General features: G+C 45.4%; 1 non-coding gene across 1 annotated transcript; it reads right to left on the bottom strand.

Moving 5' to 3' along the window:
• Nucleotides 1-403: 403 nt before the first annotated feature.
• LOC123047766 (small nucleolar RNA R71) lies at nt 404-510 on the bottom strand. The gene has a single exon (XR_006423130.1). It is a non-coding gene; the product is annotated as a small nucleolar RNA R71 (small nucleolar RNA).
• Between the last annotated feature and the right edge of the window lie 23,314 nt (nt 511-23,824).

Raw genomic sequence — 23,824 nt, 5'->3', positions numbered from 1 at the left:
ACTATTTACAGGTTGATTGATAGTTACACTTGGCGGAGATATGGCGATGCTTCGTGATGTTTGGATGCCAAGCAGCCAATGCTATTTCACAGGGCCACTTTGGCCGTCTTTTGAGGCGAAATTTTTTGAGCTAAAGCCTGGTCTTATTGCTTTGGTTCAACAACATCAGTTTGGAGGGTTGCCTAATGAAGATCCTTACGAGCACTTACACTGAGTCATGGAGTATTCAGATACAGTCAAGTACCATGGAGTTCCTCAAGATGCAATCATGTGCAGGTTGTTTACATTCTCCCTCCGCGATGATGCTCGTGCTTGGTATCGATCCTTGCCATCAAGGTCATACAGTTGGAATGAGATATCGCGAGCTTTCTTGGATAAATATTTCCCACCACACAAGCAGTCCACAATTCGAGATGAGATCTTCAATTTCGTTCAGCGTGAAGGCGAGAGCTTGTATGATGCTTGGGAGAGATACAAAGACTTATTCAGGAGATGTCCTAATCATGGGCTCGAGAGATGGTTAGAGCTGCAGATATTCTATAGAGGATTGACTTCGGACACTCGAGCTTACGTCGATATGGAAGCGGGTGGAGCTATTACAAACAAGACACTTGATGAAGCTTTTCTGCTGATTGAGGGCATAGCTTTCCACCAACTTCAGTGGTACAATAAGAAGCCCACATCTGATTCATTGGTTTGCTTGCAACAAATCACTACACCTCCACCACCAATTCTTACACAAAAGCCCGAGCCTCTATCTCAGTGTGACAAGGTTGAGCTTGCATGGATTATATTTGACGATGATGACACCATTCTAGTTGACACACACGCTATAGATCATCTGGATACTAGTGTTGGAGATTCAGTTTTGCATTGTGATGATTCTCCCATGGATGAGCCAGAGCTGTAGTTGATTGCTTTTGATATTGAGGAGTCACCTTTAGTTGATATTGATCATGTGCTGCTAGAGCCAGATATGGAGAAGTTCGCCTTTGATGATGTTAGCCGCATTGATTCTTCAACACTTGAGCCTGAGATGGAGAGCTTCATGGTTGATTATGGTGAGGTGGATTCAGATGTCAAGGAGTCAAGCTCTATTTCACTTGTTGACATGAGTCCGGTGGAAATTAATACTACCACACCTCACTTGGTATCTTCAATGGAGGTAGTCCTGAAGCTTCTTCCTAACTATCTCAGGTATGATCTCAGCTTTCTCGACAAGATATGCCATATCATGGATACTGCCTATGCACCATGCGATTTATTGATGATATCTATTTATCATATGCTCAATAGATATGCTTATGTGATAGGATACTCTATTGATGACTTAGAGGGCATTGTCCCTATCATTTGTATTGGCTTGTTTGTTGAGTGTTCTTTCAGGTTTATGCTTGTGCACGATTCATTACGGGCTGACCAAGTTCGAGATGACATCCCATGGGATCCTGGTGGATTCACAGCATGGTGATGAGGAGAAGCAATGGGCACACGCGAAGAGGAGTGAAGCTGGAGTAGGCATGGGGATAGAGAAGCAAAAAGAGAAGAGCTGTAGTTTAGAGAGCGTTGAGCGAGTGCTACTTCCTATATAAACCCGGTGAGCTGTTTCATGACCCGAATCTTAATATATCATCCATTGATACATGCTGAAATCATTTGACATTTGGGTTGCTTGAGCAATTTCTTAAATATCGTCCCACTGAATTTTACCTTCGACATAGGGTGATTGATGTGAATATGTGAACTGAGTGTTGAATGCCTTGTAAACTAGTGATCTACACAAGGCTTGCTTTGCTGAAAGTAGTGAAAGCTATTAGTTTTGAGTGCTCAAATCCCTAGTACACTAGAAAACTTCGTCATTTTCTGCATTTACTATGATACACCTAGATCACCATGTTTAGATGTTGAATTTGTGCCAAGTGTGTTCCCATTCAGAGCAATCACCTAACCACTATGGATTAGCATGATATGTTCCCTGGATCGGTAGCATGTGAACCAGACATGGAGAAGTGAGGATTCCTGTTTTTTGTGCTTATGCGTTGTTCATTTAAAAATATATCTTATAATGAATAATTATCTGATCTTACCTCACAGTAGCATGCCATGTTCCCTGGATCGGTGGCTTGTGAAATCTGGTTGGATCAGATAGGAGTTAATTATATCATAAAAAATGTAATTGTTGAACCAGGTGTATACCATGTTCTCTGGATCGGTGGTATGTTCCTTTGGGGAGACAAACTAAAAAAACTAATATTTGGTCGAGCCAGGTGTATACCATGTTCTCGGGATCGGTGGTATGTTCCTTTGGTGAGACTGATAAAATAATATCTTTGCTTCCTTCAAATTCAATTTGTGGTTCAACCACAATGTTGTGTTCCTCGTAATAAGTGATCTGATCACAAGCTTTGTTCTCGGGATCATGCTCTCTTTAGGAACCTTTTGGCACAGTCATCATTTAAACTTGTTGATCCTCTTTTATCATTGTAAAGGTTTAAAATGGTCATGCTTACTAGTGTCCTATTGCTCTGTAGCACTCTTAACGATTGATTTTCACTAGCTAAGTCTGAAGCATGCCTTGTTTGGAGATCTATTTTACCAGGACATTCTTTACTCAGTTCACTATTCATGTTCTTGCTCTTGTCATATGCCTTTGCTTGAGGACAAGCAAAGATTTAAGTGTGGGGGAACTTGATAAGCACATTTCGTATACATCTTTTGTCCCTCAAATATATGGTTCATTGAGATATATTCATTCATTTCGTGCTATAAATTACTGCATATTTGAATGAAAATCATAAAGGGATCATTTACTTGTGGCTTGCTTCTTTTGCAGAAAAGTGCGCTAAGGCACTATAATCGTCAAGATCTCTACTATGTGGCTAACGAGAAGAGAGAAGGGCATGAAAGAAATACGTCAAGGACCTGAGCGTGAAGGAAAGAAGTAATCTAGGGGAGCAAACTAAAAGAAGAGGAGGATCTTCTTGGGCAGAAATGAAGAGAAGAGGAGGGCCAATGTGCAAATGTGGAAGATCAGAGTGGGGAACAAAATCCCTAGCTTCAACACTTGATCCCTTCAGGCCTGGCATCTCATCTCTCTCCCTCACCCCTCCTTCTCCATCTCTGGCCGCCGCCACGGCCAGGCCAGTGTGGTGGTGCGCCTCCGCACTATCAGCAGACTCACCATAAACATCCACCATTCACCACCAGCTTCATCCATCACCACCACCAACCGCTGCTCCTCACCACCAGCGCTGCCACTCGCGTGACCCGCCATACATTGGGGTCGCGGGTGTCTGATTTCCCGCGCGCCTCCGCCGATTGCTGCATATTCTCTCCCCTGCTAAACTGCTGCTGCTCCTAATCTTCTTCTCCAACTCCTTCCGCTCCTTCCCTTGTTCCTGCTGCTGCTATCTCAACCTACTGCTTCTTCTTCTTCTCTCAAACGCCTCTTGCTACTGCTTCTTGCGTCCCCTGCTGTTGCTCTCTCCCTCTCTGCTGCTCCTCACCCACCAACCTGCTGCTACTTCTTCTCCCTCAACCTCCTGCTACTGCCATCTCCCTCTCTCTAAATTTCTATAGATTTGAGATCGAATGTAATATTCAGATTTGTCTAGTGCTATGATATGTTTAGTTTCAGACTCAAGCTTGTGTGGTTTTAAATTGTTGATCTGAAAACTGAATTGTGGCGTATGACCCTCTGTTCTTATGTGTGGTAATTAGTTAAACCCATCACTTGTGTTTTGTACTTCTTGAATAAAGGAGTTCATCTTGTAGTACCTGTGGTAGCTTTGTACCTGAGATATAAATATATATTTGTATGGTGATATATTTCTGTCCCTGACACATTATTGTTTCTTCCCTCTGTTACATTGTATGTTAGTTATATATGTTTGTGTGGTGATATCAAGTACCTATGATGTATACATATGTGAGTGTGATTGTGATGTGAAATTTCTTTCCTTGTTCCGTAATCTTACTTTTGCCCCTTTTACATACTTTCTAGTAATATATGTGTTCTTTTATTGTATATTTCCTTTTGTAGTCTATGTATGCATGTGTTGGTGTTTTATTGTCTCTAGTAAAACAAAAATACCAAAAATACAGTGAAGATAATTTGAACCTTCCATTGGTTATTTTCATTTTGTTTGTCATCAACTTTGGTTAGTTTAGGTCTATATTTCCTTGCAATCATCATCTAAATTCTATCACCTAGCTTTAGCTGAGCATAGTTGCCGTTGCCTAATCCCTGAGGAGAACACGACACTCGCAGTTTGGGCATAAAAACCCCACTGTACCTACAATTGATCAGGGGGGCGGCCTCCTATCTCATGGCTTCCTCGGCAGCTTCTTGACTTGCACTCCAAGCTCTCCGGATCACGTTCGTTCCAAAAATCACGCTCCCGAAGGTTTCATTCCGTTTGCACTCCGTTTGATATTCCTTTTCTTCGAAATACTCAAATAGGCAAAAAAACAGCAAATACGGGTTGGGCCTCCGGTTAGTAGGTTAGTCCCAAAAATGATATAAATGTGTAAATTAAAGCCTATTGTCACACCCTAGCTAGTTCATGCATTAGAGTGTTGCATCATGTTTATTCTTTCAACAGAAACTTGAAATGGGGATGTCAGAACCCCCAGCCCCCTCTGAATCCAACTAGGGTTTACTAAAAACTTTTTCAATGAACCTGAAATGCCCTTCTAAAATGTCCATCATTTTTGTCTTGGTTCAGAACCTCTGCCAAAAGTGTTGCACAATTTTCTAGCTCATCTTAGGGTCTTTGAATTAAATGATAAGTATTTGAATTTGGGCATTTAAAATTATATAAAATATTTCAAATGCTCAAATATCTCCAAACTAAAATGTTTCATGTTGGAAATAATCCAACTATGGACGAGGAGCAGTTTGGTGATTTTAGGAGTTGCCTAAGTATTTTTATTAATTCAACAAAGTTGCAGAAAAATAGAAAAAGAGAAACAAAAAAACAGAAAGGAAGGACTTACCTGGCGCCTGCAACCCGGCCCACCTGCCGGCCCCGCCCAACGCCGCGCCAGCAAGCTGCTTGCCGGCCAGGCAGGCAGGCAAGGTGCTCGACGGCGAGCACCGCATGGGTGCCACGCACCTGCTCGCCGCCTCGCCGCTCCACTCACCCGGCTAACGACGTGGATCGACCCCTCTCTCTCCCCCGAACCCCCCAGACGCCCCCTCTCCTCTCCAGCTCCTCCCCCTCGCGCTCCCCAGCCATGGCCGACGCCACCGCCGCCGCTCCATCGCCGTAGCCGCGCTCCCCGCCGCCCGTGCGTCGTCTCGTGGTGTCCAGGAGCTCCGCCGCCGTCCACTTCGTCGAGCTAACCGAGCCCCGTGTGCTTGCAAGGCCCGAGTCCACCGCACCGACCTCGCCCGAGTCCGCCGTCGCCGGAGATCCCCTTCAACGCCGTCGCCGCATCAGCTCGTCCCCGACCCCGCCGGTGGCCTCTACGGGTGCTCTGTGAGCCTAGCTACCCCTCCTACCCTTCCTCTCTCGCCCCCGAGCCGTGTAGCCACCGCACGAAGATCACCCGCACGCACCGCCGCGGATCTCGTCGCCGACGTGCTCCTGGCCATCCTCCGGCCAACTCACGGTGTCCAACGCACTCACCACGTTGCGTTGAGTCCAACCGTGCACTTCCCGCACCTCACCGCACACCCTAGCCCCGAGTTCGCCTTCACCCGAACTCCGGTGACCGCCTAGGTCGTCGCCGGCGCCAACTCCGGCCACCCCGACCCCAACTGACTCCACCAAGAGCCGCGGCTCGTCCTCAGCTCCACCCCGATGCCCTCCGCGACCCATTTGGTGTCCGGAACGGCCAAAACCACTTCCACCGCCGCGTCGGGCTCGCCGGCGGCTAAACGCCGGTGCAGCCGTTTTGACTTTGACCACGGGTGGGCCCTAGTTGACTCTGTTGAGTCAATAACAGGTGGGGCCCCCTTCTGCTAATTATCCAGATTAGTTTAAACTAAATTAAATTAGTTAATTAGCCACTGACACCCTGGACCCACGCGTCAGGTTTGACCTGGACCGGGTCTGTTGACTTGCTGAGGTCAGCATGACCTCATGCTGATGCAGTAAACCTTTTCTGAAATTAAAATAAATCTAAAATGATTTATAAATTCCAGAAATTGTTGCAAACTTCAAAAATTCATATAAATTCAACCGTAGCTCCAAATCAAACAAATTATATATGAAAAATGATCAGAAAAATCCAATCTATCCATCTGTACTAGTTTCATGCATGTTTAAACAAACTAACTTGAGGTTTAGTGCAGAACAAGATAAAACACTTTAAAGGGCCATTTATGAGTTTGAAATTTGAATCTTTGGTTCAAATTGATTCAAACCCATCTAGTTTTAGTTGCATTAGCCCAACACACTCATATTGCCATGTTTCATGCATGCATCATATTGTCGCACATTGTTTGGTGATGGTTGTGTATCGGTGTTCTTTGCGGCAGGTTCTGCCTCCGAGGAGTACCGTGATTACCCTAGCGAAGAACCGTATCCGTGCATCGATCCATCAGGCAAGCAACCAACCATTTGATCATATCGATACAATCCCATGTTCTCGCTCTTGCTCTCTTTTACTGCATTAAGACAACGCGTTTCAAACTGCTGTGTGCTATGGTAGTTGAACCCATTTCCTCTGCATGACCTGTCATTGCCACAGTAATTAGATGAAACCCACTAGCATGTGTAGGAATTGATTGAGCCATATGTATGTGTTGTTCCTACCTTGCTATGCCTGCTATGCTTAGAGTCGTGTCAGGTCTGGTTCATCTGGGTGATGGGCTAGAGTGAAATGATCATGTCGGTAATGAGAGTGATGTGGTGAACACGATTTGGTAAAGGTATCGATGAGAGGCCATGTAGGAGTACATGGTGGGTTGTTTCATTGAAGCCGACCTTAAGAACTGAGATCTGTATGCGTGATTTAAGATTCAGCTACTACCATGCATTGGGCCCTGAAATATGACCCCGCTCGACTTCTTATTCACCCTAGTCCTCTGTCCAGGAGTTGCAAGTAGTTTCTGGTGTTTGTAGCTTACTGGAGGCCGTGGACAGCGCTGACCTGCGGGGTGGGCTGTGATGCGGTAGGTACGTGGCACGGTGTACCGAATACCCGTTAGGTATCTCGAGAACCCTGTACACATCGTTCGGGGCCGTATGGGAAACCTCGGTCGGACTCCCTGCGGATGGAACCTGGATAGGCGATAAACCTGGACTAGAGACTTAGGTGTTTAGGTAGGTCGTGGTCTACACCCACGTCGACTTTCGCTTGAAGTCTGCCGAGCACATGTCATGTGCAGACGCTAAGTGGTGGAAACATGTATGAAGAAGTACACCCCTGTAGGGTTAACATGATCTATTCGAATAGCCACGTCCGCGGTAAAGGACTACTTGGTTTCTTATACAGTTCATAGACAAGTGAATGGATAGTACTAAAAATCTCAAGATAAGCATGAGTGCCGAGGATGGCTCTTCCGTAGGATGACGGAGGTGGATCCTCGGTGGTGTATTGAAGTGGTGAGAAGTGGAATCGTGTGTGCAAAACCATTTCAAGTTGGAGTCTCGTAGGATAGCTTAGCCAAGAGTCAAAGCTGGCTTGCTGCAATAACTCCACCAACCCTTCTTGATAATGTGCATGTATGTAGGATCTGACGTAAGTCTTGCTGGGTACCTTTGTACTCATGTTGCTATAATTTACATTTTACATAAGGCGCTGCAACCCCTTCTAATGGGTTCTTCGTAGACGTTGACATCGACGAGTAGACTAAGGCCCAGGTGGTGACCCTGAGCTTGTGAAGGTCCACGTAGTATAGCTAGGCTTTCCAAGCCTCTTTTATTTTACTAGTTGTCTGTACTCAGACAAGTTACTTCCGCTGCTAGTTTGTATGACTGTATGACTTGAATGTGGGTCGTGTGACCCGTACTTGTATGTATGTTATGTATGGCTCTCTGAGCCTTTAAATAAAGTACTTGTGTCGTAGAGTCATGTTGTGATGCCTTGTTGTATTTGCACATATCGAGCATATTGTGTGTATGGTTGAAATGCTTGGTATGTGTGGGATCTGACTATCTAGTTGTTTATCTTTAGTAGCCTCTCTTACCGGGAAATGACTCCTAGTGTTTCCATTGAGCCATGGTAGCTTGCTACTGCTCCGGAGCACTTAGGCTGGCCGGCATGTGTCCTTCTTCGTTCTTGTGTCTGTCCCTTTGGGGAAATGTCACGCATTGAGTACCGGAGCCCTGTTAGCCCGCTACAGCCCAGTTTACCGGAGTCCTACTAGCCCAGTGCTACAGCCCGGACCCACTTGCTGATGACCGACACGTTCGATGTTGGGTCATGGATGCTTGTCCCTGTAAGTCTGTGCCACTTTGGGTTTACGACTAGTCATGTCAGCCCGAGCTCCTTATCATATGGATGCTAGCGACATCATCATATACGTGAGCCAAAAGGCGCAAACGGTCCCTGGCAAAGGTAAGGCGACACCCGTGGGAATACCGTGTGTGAGGCCACAAAGTGATATGAGGTGTTACAGGCTAGATCGATGTGACATTGAGCCGGGGTCCTGACAGCGTTGGTATTAGAGCCGGACTGCCTGTAGGTTCTCCAAGCCAAACTGGTCGATGTTGAGTCTAGAAATGCTTTAGTTATATGTAGGGGAATTGATTGTGGGATGGTACGTAAGGCTCTTTTTACTTCTTTACCTCATGGCATTCTGATCTGAGTCAGTCCATTCTTCTACCGGGGATTAAGGATTAGGATCTTCTCTCTCTATCAGGTTCACGTGTTACGAATCAGTAGTACCTTATAGGTTTGATGACTACAAGCCTAGTTCAGTTCTACTACCTTGTTATGCTGATAAGTTGAACCCAGAACCTTGATATGATATTGTTGAGTGTCTATGCAATTTTTTGATAAATGTCTCAAACCCTTCTTGAGCATTTACAGCCGTTATGCTGTCGAAATTTTGCTAGAAATTCTAATGCCTTTGCATTATGGTTGTGCTTTCAGATGGCCACTCGCGACGAAAATCAAGTGGTTCGCCTGACCCGATGCATTGGTGTGACCGGTCATACGGCCATGTTAGTCCAAGTGATGATCGAGACGGGTTACCGTTGGTATCCCGAATACACGGTCGAAGAGCAGTTTCGAGATTTTAACCAAAGCCAGTATCTTTGCACCGTCTGGATATTTCCCTCTTATCCTGGTTCTACCGAGGCTCTTCACTGTTCCTATGGGCTCGGTGTTACTATTGAGATGGCTGTGCAAGATGCGGCTTATTCTATGATGACCATCATGCGAGTCAGGACTGGCCTGCTTCGCAACACCGACTTCCGGTATATGCCGGCTTCACTTCCTGGAGCGCACGGTTATCTCCGGGCTATCTATGCTGACCCCAGTCAGGAGGACTCACTAACTCGCACCACTGCTGAGTTGCTCGAGGATAAGGACCGAGAGAATCGGGCCTTGAGAATGGAGCTTTTCAACACCCGCGCCGATCATTGGGCCACCTTGACTCGGTTTGCACCGGCTGTGCAAGCTGGATGCATGGATATGAGAGATCTGTATCCTGTTAGGTCTGCTCTGCCGGACATGATGGATTGGCGTGATGTGGGAGGCATCACCCCACCTCGTGGTCCTCGCAGGCCACCGTTTGTTGGTCCAAGACCTCACCCTAGCCCTTTTGGTCCACAGGCTCCTCAGGACCGTTTGTTTCCGGATGCTCACGTTGAACTTCCAGGCTATGGAGGAGACTTCTATGAGAACTACTACGGAGATGACTGAGATAGTAGTAGTTCCACTAGGTATTGTAATAGTTGTATTTCCACCGTCCTGCGTGACTTGTGGAATATGACTTAGCGTGTAGTAATTCCGGGGGTGTAGGAAAAATAATGTATAGGAGCTTGGGATGCCTCCGATGATATGTAATCCTCCTCTCACCATAGTAGTACTTGTTGGTCTTGTACTAAACCTCGTATGGTGTGTATGACGATGGAATAAAAGAAGTAGTTTCTGTATCTACCATGTCATACGGATGATCATCTTGCATTCTGAGTTGTCCATTACATTCTACATTCTATGTCGGAATATTGTCATGTTGGACTAAACCATTGTCTTGTTTTTCCTAGGATGGTCAACACCCGCAACAACCCTGCTCCCCCAGAGCAGGCCGAAGGCAGCAGAGTTGGGGATACAAATCTGCCTCACCCTCCCTCTCTGGCAGAAGTTATGCTAGAGGCTGAGAGAAACAAGCGGGAGACCAACCGTTTGTTGGAGCGTATTGAACAGAACACAGCACACCATCAGAGGACTAACTTGGTGTCACTCAGTGATTTCATCAAGTTACATCCACCTACCTTTCACCACTCCGTCGAGCCTCTCGACGCTGATGACTGGCTTCGCAGTATTTCTCACAAACTGCGTTCTGCGCTAGTAGCTGAGGTTGACAAGGTCACCTTTGCTGCATATCACCTTGAAGGCCCCGCCAGTCTATGGTGGGAGAATTATGGAGCTATGCGCCCAGCGGACCATGTCACTACTTGGGCTGAATTCAGCGAGGCTTTCCGTGAACATCACATTCCGGAGGGTCTCATGGACCGTAAACGTGAGGAGTTCTGTAGTTTCACTCAAGGTCGACTCTCTGTTGACGCTTACAGTAGGGAGTTTGGTAACCTTGCCCGTTATGCAACGGAGGAAGTTTCTACTGATGCGAAGAAGCAGGCAAGGTTCCGTAAGGGGCTTAGTCCTGAGCTTCGCCGCGACCTCCGTCTGCATGAGTGCACATCTTTTCAGAAGCTTGTTAACAAGGCCATCAGTGCTGAGACTGGTCAGACTGATTATGAAGCAACACGCAAGCATGGCCGTGACTTGGGTTCCTCATCCGGTGCTGGTCCTCAGAAGCGCCGCGTGTGGGTGCCTAACACTGCCCTGCCACCCAGGTTCACACCGAGGCCATCCTTCCAGGCGCCTCGCCCAGCTCAGCCATATGCACCAGCCAAGCCCTATGGTGGTCCAACCAACAATGCTCCTCCACGTACCAGTTCCGTGACTTGTTTCAAGTGTGGGGAATCAGGCCACTATATGCGCGAGTGTCCCCAAACCAACCCCAACCAGACAGCAAAAACTGTTGGCCGTGGCAAGCCGACAGGGAAAGTGTTCTACGCCAAGCCGGCCACCACTGCTCGTGGCCATGTTAATTGTGTTTCTGCGGAAGAGGCTCAAGAAGATCCCAACGTCGTTCTCGGTACGCTCCTTGTTAATTGCCACCCGGCATCTGTTCTTTTCGATACAGGAGCATCTCATTCATTTATATCCGAGAGCTATGCTCGTCTGCATAACACCACATTCTGTGAGATGCCCACCTCTATGGTAATTCAAACTCCGGGATCCAAATGGCAAACTTCTAGAGTAAGCCATGGAAATGAAATTCAAGTCAACAAACTTGTTTTTCTCACATCTTTGATAGCCCTCAAATCTTCGGATATTAATATCATCTTGGGTATGGACTGGATGTCAGCCCATCATGCCAAAATTGATTGCTTCTCTAGGACTGTTCAACTCACCCATCCTTCGGGGAAGATAGTCAATGTCTTGACCCAAATAGCCAAGCGACAGTTATATTCTCTTAACGCCAGCCCTTTGCCAGACCTTGAGGACGTTCCGGTAGTCCGTGACTTTCCGGATGTCTTCCCAGAGGAATTGCCAGGTGTTCCACCTGACAGAGATGTCGAATTCGTGATAGATCTCATTCCAGGAACTGTCCCGATTCCAGAAGACCCTACAAGATGGCACCTTTTGAACTAGCCGAGCTTAAGAAACAACTCGATGAGTCCTTGAAAAAGGGTTTCATCCGACCTAGTTCATCTCCTTGGGCTTGCCCCGTCCTCTTCGTCAAGAAGAAGGATGGTACGGACCGGATGGTTGTAGATTATCGACCTGTCAACTTGGTCACAATTAAGAACAAGTATCCGCTCCCCAGGATCAACGACCTGTATGATCAGCTCGCTGGATCCTCAGTCTTCTCTAAAATGGATTTGAGGTTGGGCTACCATCAAATCAAAATCAGAAACGGGGACATTCCGAAAACGGCCTTTGTTACTCGTTATGGCCAATACGAGTACACCGTCATGTCCTTCGGTTTAACCAACGCTCCAGCCACCTTCTCTCGGTTGATGAACTCAATCTTCATGGAGTATTTGGATAAATTCGTCGTGGTTTACCTCGATGATATACTCATCTACTCCAAGAACGAGGAAGAACATGCCGAACACCTAAGGCTAGTGTTGAAGAAACTTCGAGAGCATCGCCTTTATGCCAAATTTTCTAAATGTGAATTCTGGTTGTCAGAAGTGACCTATCTTGGACATGTAATTTCTGGTAAAGGCATTGCTGTTAACCCTGAGCGAGTTCAAGCCGTCCTTAATTGGACTCCACCTGAATCGGTCAAGCAAGTTCGGAGTTTCCTTGGCCTAGCGAGCTATTGCCGTCGCTTTGTCGAGAATTTCTCCAAAGTTGCCAAACCTCTAACTGAACTCCTCAAGAAAGATAAAAAGTTCGAGTGGACTCCACAATGTGAGCACAGTTTCCAGGAACTGAAAAGACGTTTAACCTCTGCTCCCGTACTGGTACCACCGGATTTTTCCAAGGATTTTGTTATCTACTGCGACGCCTCGCGACAAGGACTAGGCTGTATTCTCATGCAAGATCGACACGTAATTGCTTATGCTTCACGGCAATTACACCCACATGAGGAAAACTACCCCACTCATGATCTAGAGCTTGCAGCTGTAGTCCATGCACTCAAAACATGGCGACATTACCTTCTCGGTAATCGTTGCGAAATCTACACTGATCACCAAAGTCTGAAGTATATATTCACCCAACCGGATTTAAATCTCAGGCAAAGACGTTGGGTCGAGTTGATCACAGATTTCGACTTAGGAATAACTTACACCCCAGGGAAAGCCAACGTCATGGCTGATGCGCTAAGTCGTAAATCTTATTGTAACAACCTGATGTTACAACAAAGTCAACCGCTTCTCCATGAGGAATTTCGGAAGCTTAACCTTCACATTGTTCCTCAAGGATTTCTTTCCACCTTGGTGGCGAAACCTACTCTTACGGATCAAATCATCGCTGCCCAAAAGCGAGATAAGGGAATATCTAAGATCAAGGAGAACATTGCTAGCGGAGGTGCTAGATGTTTCTCCACAAATGATCATGGTGTTGTGTACTTTGAGAACCGTTTAGTGGTTCCCAAGAACCAGCATCTACGGCAGTTGATCCTTAAGGAGGCTCATGAATCTCCTCTCACCATTCATCCCGGTAGTACCAAGATGTATCAGGACCTACGCCAGAGGTTCTGGTGGACTAGGATGAAGAGAGAAATTGCTCAGTATATTGCTAATTGCGACGTCTGCCGTCGTGTAAAAGCAGAGCATCAACGGCCTGCTGGCACCCTTCAACCCCTAGCTATTCCTGAATGGAAATGGGATAAAATTGGTATGGACTTCATCACCGGTTTTCCCAGGACCAAGAGAGGGAATAATGCTATCTTCGTCGTTATCGATCGTCTTTCCAAAGTGGCCCATTTCTTACCTGTTCGTGAGAGTATAACTGCTAGTCAGTTAGCAGACTTGTACATCTCCCGAATAGTGTCTCTCCATGGTGTTCCTTTGGAAATTAACTCGGATCGAGGAAGTCTTTTCACCTCTCGATTTTGGGAAAGTTTCCAAAATGCTATGGGAACCCGCCTTTCTTTTAGTACCGCTTTCCACCCTCAATCAAGTGGTCAAGTGGAACGCGTCAACCAGATTCTAGAAGACATGCTTCGAGCTTCTGTTATCTCATTCGGAATGGAGTGGGAGAAATGCCTTCCATTTGCCGAATTTGCTTATAACAACAGCTATCAATCCAGCTTGGGCAAAGCCCCTTTTGAAGTTCTCTATGGACGAAGGTGTCGAACGCCTCTTAACTGGTCAGAAACCGGGGAAAGACAATTCTTTGGCCCGGATATGATTCAGGAAGCAGAAGAGCAAGTTCGCATCGTTCGTGAAAAGTTGAAAACAGCCCAATCTCGTCAAAAGAGTCAATATGACCGAAAACATAAGGCTATGACTTTTGAGGTTGACGAGAAGGCTTACCTTCGGGTTACTCCTCTGAAGGGAACCCATCGCTTCGGTATCAAGGGCAAATTGGCTCCTCGTTACATTGGACCCTTTCGCATTCTCGCAAAACGAGGAGAAGTTGCCTACCAATTGGAACTACCTCCGCATCTCTCCAGAGTCCACGACGTCTTCCACGTTTCTCAACTCAGGCGTTGCTTCTCGGATCCTATCCGTGGAGTAGACCACGAAACGCTTGATCTCCAAGATAATCTCACGTATCGAGAGTACCCCGTTCGTATCCTCGATCAAGCTGAGCGTACCACTCGACGTCATAATATCAAGTTTCTCAAGGTTCAATGGTCGCACCATTCTGAGAATGAAGCAACTTGGGAAAGGGAGGATTGTCTTCGACTCGAGTACCCCGCCTTCTTCTCGGAGGAACCCAAATCTCGGGACGAGATTCTTTTGAGTGGGGGTGAGTTGTCACACCCTAGCTAGTTCATGCATTAGAGTGTTGCATCATGTCTATCTTTCATCAGAAACTTGAAATGGGGATGTCAGAACCCCCAGCCCCCTCTGAAACCAACTAGGGTTTACTAAAAACTTTTTCAATGAACCTGAAATGCCCTTCTAAAATGTCCATCATTTTTGTCTTGGTTCAGAACCTCTGCCAAAAGTGTTGCACAATTTTCTAGGTCATCTTAGGGTCTTTGAATTAAATGATAAGTATTTGAATTTGGGCATTTAAAATTATATAAAATATTTCAAATGCTCAAATATCTCCAAACTAAAATGTTTCATGTTGGAAATAATCCAACTATGGACCAGGAGCAGTTTGGTGATTTTAGGAGTTGCCTAGGTATTTTTAATAATTCAACAAAGTTGCAGAAAAATAGAAAAAGAAAAAAAAACAGAAAGGAAGGACTTACCTGGCGCCTGCAACCCGGCCCACCTGCCGGCCCAGCCCAGCGCCGCGCCAGCGAGCTGCTTGCCGGCCAGGCAGGCAGGCAAGGTGCTCGACGGCGAGCACCGCATGGGTGCCACGCACCTGCTCGCCGCCTCGCCGCTCCACTCACCCGGCTAACGACGTGGATCGACCCCTCTCTCTCCCCCGAACCCCCAGACGCCCCTCTCCTCTCCAGCTCCTCCCCCTCGCGCTCCCCAGCCATGGCCGACGCCACCGCCGCCGCTCCATCGCCGTAGCCGCGCTCCCCGCCGCCCGTGCGTCGTCTCGTGGTGTCCAGGAGCTCCGCCGCCGTCCACTTCGTCGAGCTAACCGAGCCCCGTGTGCTCGCAAGGCCCGAGTCCACCGCACCGACCTCGCCTGAGTCCGCCGTCGCCAGAGATCCCCTTCAACGCTGTCGCCGCATCAGCTCGTCCCCGACCCCGCCGGTGGCCTCTACGGGTGCTCTGTGAGCCTAGCTACCCCTCCTACCCTTCCTCTCTCGCCCCCGAGCCGTGTAGCCACCGCACGAAGATCACCCGCACGCACCGCCGCGGATCTCGTCGCCGACGTGCTCCCGGCCATCCTCCGGCCAACTCACGGTGTCCAACGCACTCACCACGTTGCGTTGAGTCCAACCGTGCACTTCCCGCACCTCACCGCACACCCTAGCCCCGAGTTCGCCTTCACCCGAACTCCGGTGACCGCCTAGGTCGTCGCCGGCGCCAACTCCGGCCACCCCGACCCCAACTGACTCCACCAAGAGCCGCGGCTCGTCCTCAGCTCCACCCGATGCCCTCCGCGACCCATTTGGTGGCCGGAACGGCCAAAACCACTTCCGCCGCCGCGTCGGGCTCGCCGGCGGCTAAACGCCGGTGCAGCCGTTTTGACTTTGACCACGGGTGGGCCCTGGTTGACTCTGTTGAGTCAATGACAGGTGGGGCCCCCTTCTGCTAATTATCCTGATTAGTTTAAACTAAATTAAATTAGTTAATTAGCCACTGACACCCTGGACCCACGCGTCAGGTTTGACCTGGACCGGGTCTGTTGACTTGCTGAGGTCAGCATGACCTCATGCTGACGCAGTAAACCTTTTCTGAAATTAAAATAAATCTAAAATGATTTATAAATTCCAGAAATTGTTGCAAACTTCAAAAATTCATATAAATTCAACCGTAGCTCCAAATCAAACAAATTATATATGAAAAATGATCAGAAAAATCCAATCTATCCATCTGTACTAGTTTCATGCATGTTTAAACAAACTAACTTGAGGTTTAGTGCAGAACAAGATAAAACACTTTAAAGGGCCATTTATGAGTTTGAAATTTGAATCTTTGGTTCAAATTGATTCAAACCCATCTGGTTTTAGTTGCATTAGCCCAACACACTCATATTGCCATGTTTCATGCATGCATCATATTGTCGCACATTGTTTGGTGATGGTTGTGTATCGGTGTTCTTTGCGGCAGGTTCTGCCTCCGAGGAGTACCGTGATTACCCTAGCGAAGAACCGTATCCGTGCATCGATCCATCAGGCAAGCAACCAACCATTTGATCATATCGATACAATCCCATGTTCTCGCTCTTGCTCTCTTTTACTGCATTAAGACAACGCGTTTCAAACTGCTGTGTGCTACGGTAGTTGAACCCATTTCCTCTGCATGACCTGTCATTGCCACAGTAATTAGATGAAACCCACTAGCATGTGTAGGAATTGATTGAGCCATATGTATGTGTTGTTCCTACCTTGCTATGCCTGCTATGCTTAGAGTCGTGTCAGGTCTGGTTCATCTGGGTGATGGGCTAGAGTGAAATGATCATGTCGGTAATGAGAGTGATGTGGTGAACACGATTTGGTAAAGGTATCGATGAGAGGCCATGTAGGAGTACATGGTGGGTTGTTTCATTGAAGCCGACCTTAAGAACTGAGATCTGTATGCGTGATTTAAGATTCAGCTACTACCATGCATTGGGCCCTGAAATATGACCCCGCTCGACTTCTTATTCACCCTAGTCCTCTGTCCAGGAGTTGCAAGTAGTTTCTGGTGTTTGTAGCTTACTGGAGGCCGTGGACAGCGCTGACCCGCGGGGTGGGCTGTGATGCGGTAGGTACGTGGCACGGTGTACCGAATACCCGTTAGGTATCTCGGGAACCCTGTACACATCGTTCGGGGCCGTATGGGAAACCTCGGCCGGACTCCCTGCGGATGGAACCTGGATAGGCGATAAACCTGGACTAGAGACTTAGGTGTTTAGGTAGGTCGTGGTCTACACCCACGTCGGCTTTCGCTTGAAGTCTGCCGAGCACATGTCGTGTGCAGACGCTAAGTGGTGGAAACATGTATGAAGAAGTACACCCCTGCAGGGTTAACATGATCTATTCGAATAGCCGCGTCCGCGGTAAAGGACTACTTGGTTGCTTATACAGTTCATAGACAAGTGAATGGATACTACTAAAAATCTCAAGATAAGCGTGAGTGCCGAGGATGGCTCTTCCGTAGGATGACGGAGGTGGATCCTCGGTGGTGTATTGAAGTGGTGAGTAGTGGACTCGTGTGCGCAAAACCATTTCAAGTTGGAGTCTCGTAGGATAGCTTAGCCAAGAGTCAAAGCTGGCTTGCTGCAATAACTCCACCAACCCTTCTTGATAATGTGCATGTATGTAGGATCTGACGTAAGTCTTGCTGGGTACCTTTGTACTCATGTTGCTATAATTTACATTTTACAGAAGGCGCTGCAACCCCTTCTGATGGGTTCTTCGTAGACGTTGACATCGACGAGTAGACTAAGGCCCAGGTGGTAATCCTGAGCTTGTGAAGGTCCACGTAGTATAGCTAGGCTTTCCAAGCCTCTTTTATTTTACTAGTTGTCTGTACTCAGACAAGTTACTTCCGCTGCTGGTTTGTATGACTGTATGACTTGAATGTGGGTCGTGTGACCCGTACTTGTATGTATGTTATGTATGGCTCTCTGAGCCTTTAAATAAAGTACTTGTGTCGTAGAGTCATGTTGTGATGCCTTGTTGTATTTGCACATATCGAGCATATTGTGTGTATGATTGAAATGCTTGGTATGTGTGGGATCTGACTATCTAGTTGTTTATCTTTAGTAGCCTCTCTTACCGGGAAATGACTCCTAGTGTTTCCATTGAGCCATGGTAGCTTGCTACTGCTCCGGAACACTTAGGCTGGCTGGCATGTGTCCTTCTTCGTTCCTGTGTCTGTCCCTTCGGGGAAATGTCACGCATTGAGTACCGGAGCCCTGTTAGCCCGCTACAGCCCGGTTTACCGGAGTCCTGCTAGCCCAGTGCTACAGCCCGGACCCACTTGCTGATGACCGACACGTTCGATGCTGGGTCATGGATGCGTGTCCCTGTAAGTCTGTGCCACTTTGGGTTTACGACTAGTCATGTCAGCCCGGGCTCCTTATCATATGGATGCTAGCGACATCATCATATACGTGAGCCAAAAGGCGCAAACGGTCCCGGGCAAAGGTAAGGCGACACCCGTGGGAATACCGTGCGTGAGGCCGCAAAGTGATATGAGGTGTTACAGGCTAGATCGATGTGACATTGAGCCGGGGTCCTGAAAGCGTCGCCTATAAACATCCAAAAGGGGTAATATAATAGCATGGAACAATCAAAAATTATAGATACCTTGGAGACATATCAAGCATCCCCAAGCTTAATTCCTGCTCGTCCTCGAGTAGGTAAATGATAAAAAAGAAATTTTTGATGTGGAATGCTACCTAGCATAATTCGTAATGTGATTTTCTTTATTGTGGCATGAATGTTCAAATCCAAATGATTCAAAATAAAAGCTTATAAAACATAAAAATAATAATGCTTCAAAGCATACTAACAAATAATCACGTCCTATCAAAATAGCATAGCCAAAGAAAGCTTATCCCTACAAAATCATATAGTTAGGCCATGCTTCATTTTCATTACACAAAATACTCCCATCATGCACAACCCCGATGACGAGCCGAGCAATTGTTTCATACTTTTTAACGCGCTTCAGCTTTTTCAACTCTTACGCAATACATGAGCGTAAGCCATGGACATAACACTATGGTGGTATATGGTGGTTGTGAGGACAAAAAGAGGGAGAAGATAGTCTCACATCAACTAGGCGTACTAACAAGCTATAAGGAGATGCCCATTAATAGATATCAATGTGAGTGAGTAGGGATTGCCATGCAACGGATGCACTAGAGCTATAAATATATGAAATCTCAACAAAAGAAACTAAGTGGGTGTGCATCCAACTTGCTTGCTCACGAATACCTAGGGCATTTTGAGGAAGCCCATCATTGGAATATACAAGCCAATTTCTATAATAAAAAGTTCCCACTTAGTATATGAAAATGACAACATAGGAGACTCTCTATCATGAAGATCATGGTGCTATTTTGAAGCACAAGTGTGGAAAAAGAGATAGTAGCATTGTCCCTTCTAAGGATGGCAATTTTACCCATGGACATGGATATACATGGATATCCGATCCGAATGTATAGGGTTTGGATATGCTTTTGTGTCCATGCGCAACGCCCAAACCCGACCCGATTGCTTGTGGGTAGGGCATGGATATAATCCTGTATCCATGGGTATACCCAAACCCGACCCGATAGTATGACTTCATGGGAAAAAGTCTGCTATCCCTACCCCCACAGTCACTTGTCCCGCTCCAATTTTACACATTGTAACCTAAAACATGCAAAGAAAATTACACAATACCTGCCGTAACTTTTATTAGTTGACATTCAATCCCCTCCATAACATACTCCAATGCCTCTTCCCTTACTTTTATCTCCTTGTTAAATGAATCGTTATTCCCATTAGTTAGAAAAATACTAAATGATCTTAGGTTGTTAGTGGATGTTGATTTACCATAAGTTCATGTTTACTATAAGTGAAGCCTACCCTGCCACAAGGTGAAGAATGAAAGAGCTTATGTTAATATTGTGCTATGTCTTATTTATATGTCTCGAGAGGACCCAATGGATATCTAGTGGGTATGGATATCCACCGGGTTTGGACATGGACACAACTTTTCACCCAAGGATATTTTCGTGGGCGGGCAAAGACTGTCTTCATGGATATGGATATGGATTTGATATTGTTTAACCCGATCCAAACCCGACCCATTGCCATCCTTAGTCCCTTCTCTCTTTTTCTCTCATTTTTTTCTTTTTTTTCTTTTTTTCTTTGGCCTCCCTTTTTTTCTTTTTGGCCTTTCTCATTTTTTTCTTTTGTCAATTTTTTTCTTTTTGTAAAGTCCGAAGTCTCATCCCGACTTGTGGGTGAATCATAGCCTTCATCATCCTTTCCTCACTAGGACAATGCTCTAATAATGAATATCATCACACTTTTATGGATTTACAACTCAAGAAATACAACTCAAAGCTAGAACAAAATATGACTCTATATGAATGCCTCCGGCGGTGTACTGGGATATGCAATGAATCAAGAGCGACATGTATGAAAATTATGAAGGTGGCCTTGCCACAAATACGATGTCAACTACATGATCATGCAAAGAGCAATATGACAATGATGGAATGTGTCATAATAAATGGAACGGTGGAAAGTTGCATGGCAATATATCTCGGAATGGCTATGGAAATGCCATAATAGGTAGGTATGGTGGCTGTTTTGAGGAAGGTAAATAAAGGGTTTATGATACCGGCGAAAGTTGCGCGGTAATAATAAAGGCTAGCAAAGTAAAAGGATGAGTGTGCATATGTCCATGGACTCACATTAGTCAAAAAGAACTCATATACTTATTGCAAAAGTCTACTTCGCCCTCGAAGCAAAGTACTACTACGCATGCCCCAAGAGGGATAGATTGGTAGGAAAAGACCATCGCTCGTCCCCGACTGCCACTCATAAGGAAGACAATCAAAAGAGCACCTCATGCAACAAATTTGTCACACAACTTTTACCATATGTGCATGCTACAGGACTTGCCAACTTCAACAAAGTCTCAATTTCATAATTACCCACTAGCATGACCCTAACATTACCACCTTTATATCTCAAAAGCAATTATCAAGAATCAAGTTGATCATAGCATCCAATTCTTTTTCTATGATAGTTTTTATTATACCCAACTTGGATGCTCATCATTCTAAGACCAACTTTGTAACCATAGAAAATACCATGCTGTTCTAAAAGACTCTCAAAATAATATAAGTGAAGCATGAGAGACTAGAAATTTCTTCAAAATTATTCCACCGCCTTGCTCTAAAAGATATAAGTGAAGTACTAGAGCAAAAACTATCAAGCTCAAAAGATATAAGTGAAGCACATAGAGTATTCTAGCAAATTCTAATCAAATAGACTTCTCCCAAAAGGTGTGTACAGCAAGGATGATTGTGGTAAACTAAAAATCAAAGACTAATATAATACACGACGCTCCAAGCAAAACACATAACATGTAGCGAATAAAAATATAGCTCCAAGTAAAGTTACCAATGAACGAAGACGAAAGAGGGGATGCCTTCCCGGGGCATCCCCAAGCTTAGGCTTTTGGCTATCCTTGAATATATTGGGGTGCCATGGGCATCCCCAAGATTAGGCTCTTGCCACTCCTTATTCCATAGTCCATAAAAGCTTTACCCAAAACTTGAAAACTTCACAACACAAAACTCAACAGGAAATCTTATAAGCTCCATTAGTGAAAGAAAACAAAATCACCACATAAGGTACTGCCATGAACTCATTCTTTATTTATTTTGGTGTTAAACCTACTGTATTCCAACTTCCTTATGGTTTATAAACTAATTTACTAGCCATAGATGCATTGAAATAAGCAAACAACACACGAAAAACAGAATCTGTCAAAAACAGAACAGTCTGTAGCAATCTGTAACTAACGCAAACTTCTGGAACTCTAAAAATCCTACCAAAATAGGAAGCACTGGAAAATTTGTTTATTGATGAGAAGAAAAAAGAATCAATGCAAAAGCACGTTTCTGTGATTTATTGAATTTTTTCTCGTGAGCGCAAAGTTTCTGTTTTTCAGCAGAATCAAATCAACTATCATCATAGGTTATCCTATAGGTTCTACTTGGCACAAACACTAACTAAAAGATAAAAAAACATCTAAACAGAGAGTATATGCAAGATTTATTCCTAAACAGGAGCAAAAATAAAAAACATAAATAAAAATTGGGTTGCCTCCCAACTAGCGGTATCGTTTAACGCCCCTAGCTAGGCATAAAAGCAAAGATAGATCTAACGAGTGCCATCTTTGTCACTAAATTCATAAGTAGCACGCATGATAGATTCATAAGGTAATTTGACTTTCTTTCTTGAAAAGTGCTCCATGCATTTCTTTAAGGGAAATTGGAATCTAATGTTCCCTTCCTTCATATCAATAATCGCACCAATCGTTCTAAGGAAAGGTCTACCAAGAATAATAGGGCAAGAAAGATTGCAGTCTATATCAAGAACGATAAAATCTACGGGCACCAAATTTCTATTTGCAACAATACGAACATCATTGATCCTTCCCATAGGCTTTTTAATGGTGGAATCCGCAAGGTGCAAATTCAACGAGCAATCTTCAAGATCATGGAAACTTGGTATGTCTTGACTTGAGCGAAGACCTCCCCGGCAACGGACCCAGAAATCCTTCTTGCTACGTCTTGAGCTAGCGTTGGTTTTCCCCGAAGAGGAGAGGGTGATGCAGCAAATGTAGCGTAAGTATTTCCCTCAGTTTTGAGAACCAAGGTATCAATCCAGTAGGAGGCTCCTCAAAAGTCCCACGCACCTACACAAACAAACTGAGAACTCGCAACCAACGCAATAAAGGGGTTGTCAATCCCTTCACGACCACTTACGAAAGTGAGATCTAATAGAGATAGTAATATATTTTTGGTATTTTGTAATATAGATGCAAAAAGTAAATATGCAAATAAAAGTAGATTGAAAGCAAATATGATAAGAGATAGACCCGGGGGCCATATGTTTCACTAGAGGCTTCTCTCGAGATAGCATAAGTATTACGGTGGGTGAACAAATTACTGTCGAGCAATTGATAGAAAGCGCATAGTTATGAGATTATCTAGGCATGATCATGTATATAGGCATCACGTCCATAACAAGTAGACTGACTCCTGCCTGCATCTACTACTATTACTCCACACATCGACCGACTCCTGCCTGCATCTAGAGTATTAAGTTCATAAGAACAGAGTAACGCATTAAGCAAGATGACATGATGTAGAGGGATAAACTCATGCAATATGATATAAACCCCATCTTGTTATCCTCGATGGCAACAATACAATATGTGTCTTGCAACCCTTTCTGTCACTGGGTAAGAACACCGCAAGATTGAACCCAAAGCTAAGCACTTCTCCCATGGCAAGAAAGACCAATCTAGTAGGCCAAACCAAACTGATAATTCGAAGAGACTTGCAAAGATAACTCAATCATACATAAAAGAATTCAGACAAGATTCAAATATTATTCATAGATAAACTTGATCATAAACCCACAATTCATCGGATCTCGACAAACACACCGCAAAAAGAGATTACATCGAATAGATCTCCACAAGAGAGGGGGAGAACATTGTATTGAGATCCAAAAAGAGAGAAGAAGTCATCTAGCTAATAACTATGCACCCGTAGGTCTGTGGTAAACTACTCACAACTCATCAGAGGGTCAAGGATGTTGATGTAGAAGCCCTCCATGGTCGATTCCCCCTCTGGCAGAGTGCCG

The sequence above is a fragment of the Triticum aestivum genome, chromosome 2B, assembly GCF_018294505.1.
Source record: "Triticum aestivum cultivar Chinese Spring chromosome 2B, IWGSC CS RefSeq v2.1, whole genome shotgun sequence".
NCBI classification, from domain to species: domain Eukaryota; kingdom Viridiplantae; phylum Streptophyta; class Magnoliopsida; order Poales; family Poaceae; genus Triticum; species Triticum aestivum.
This window is presented reverse-complemented; position numbering and strand designations above follow the sequence as displayed.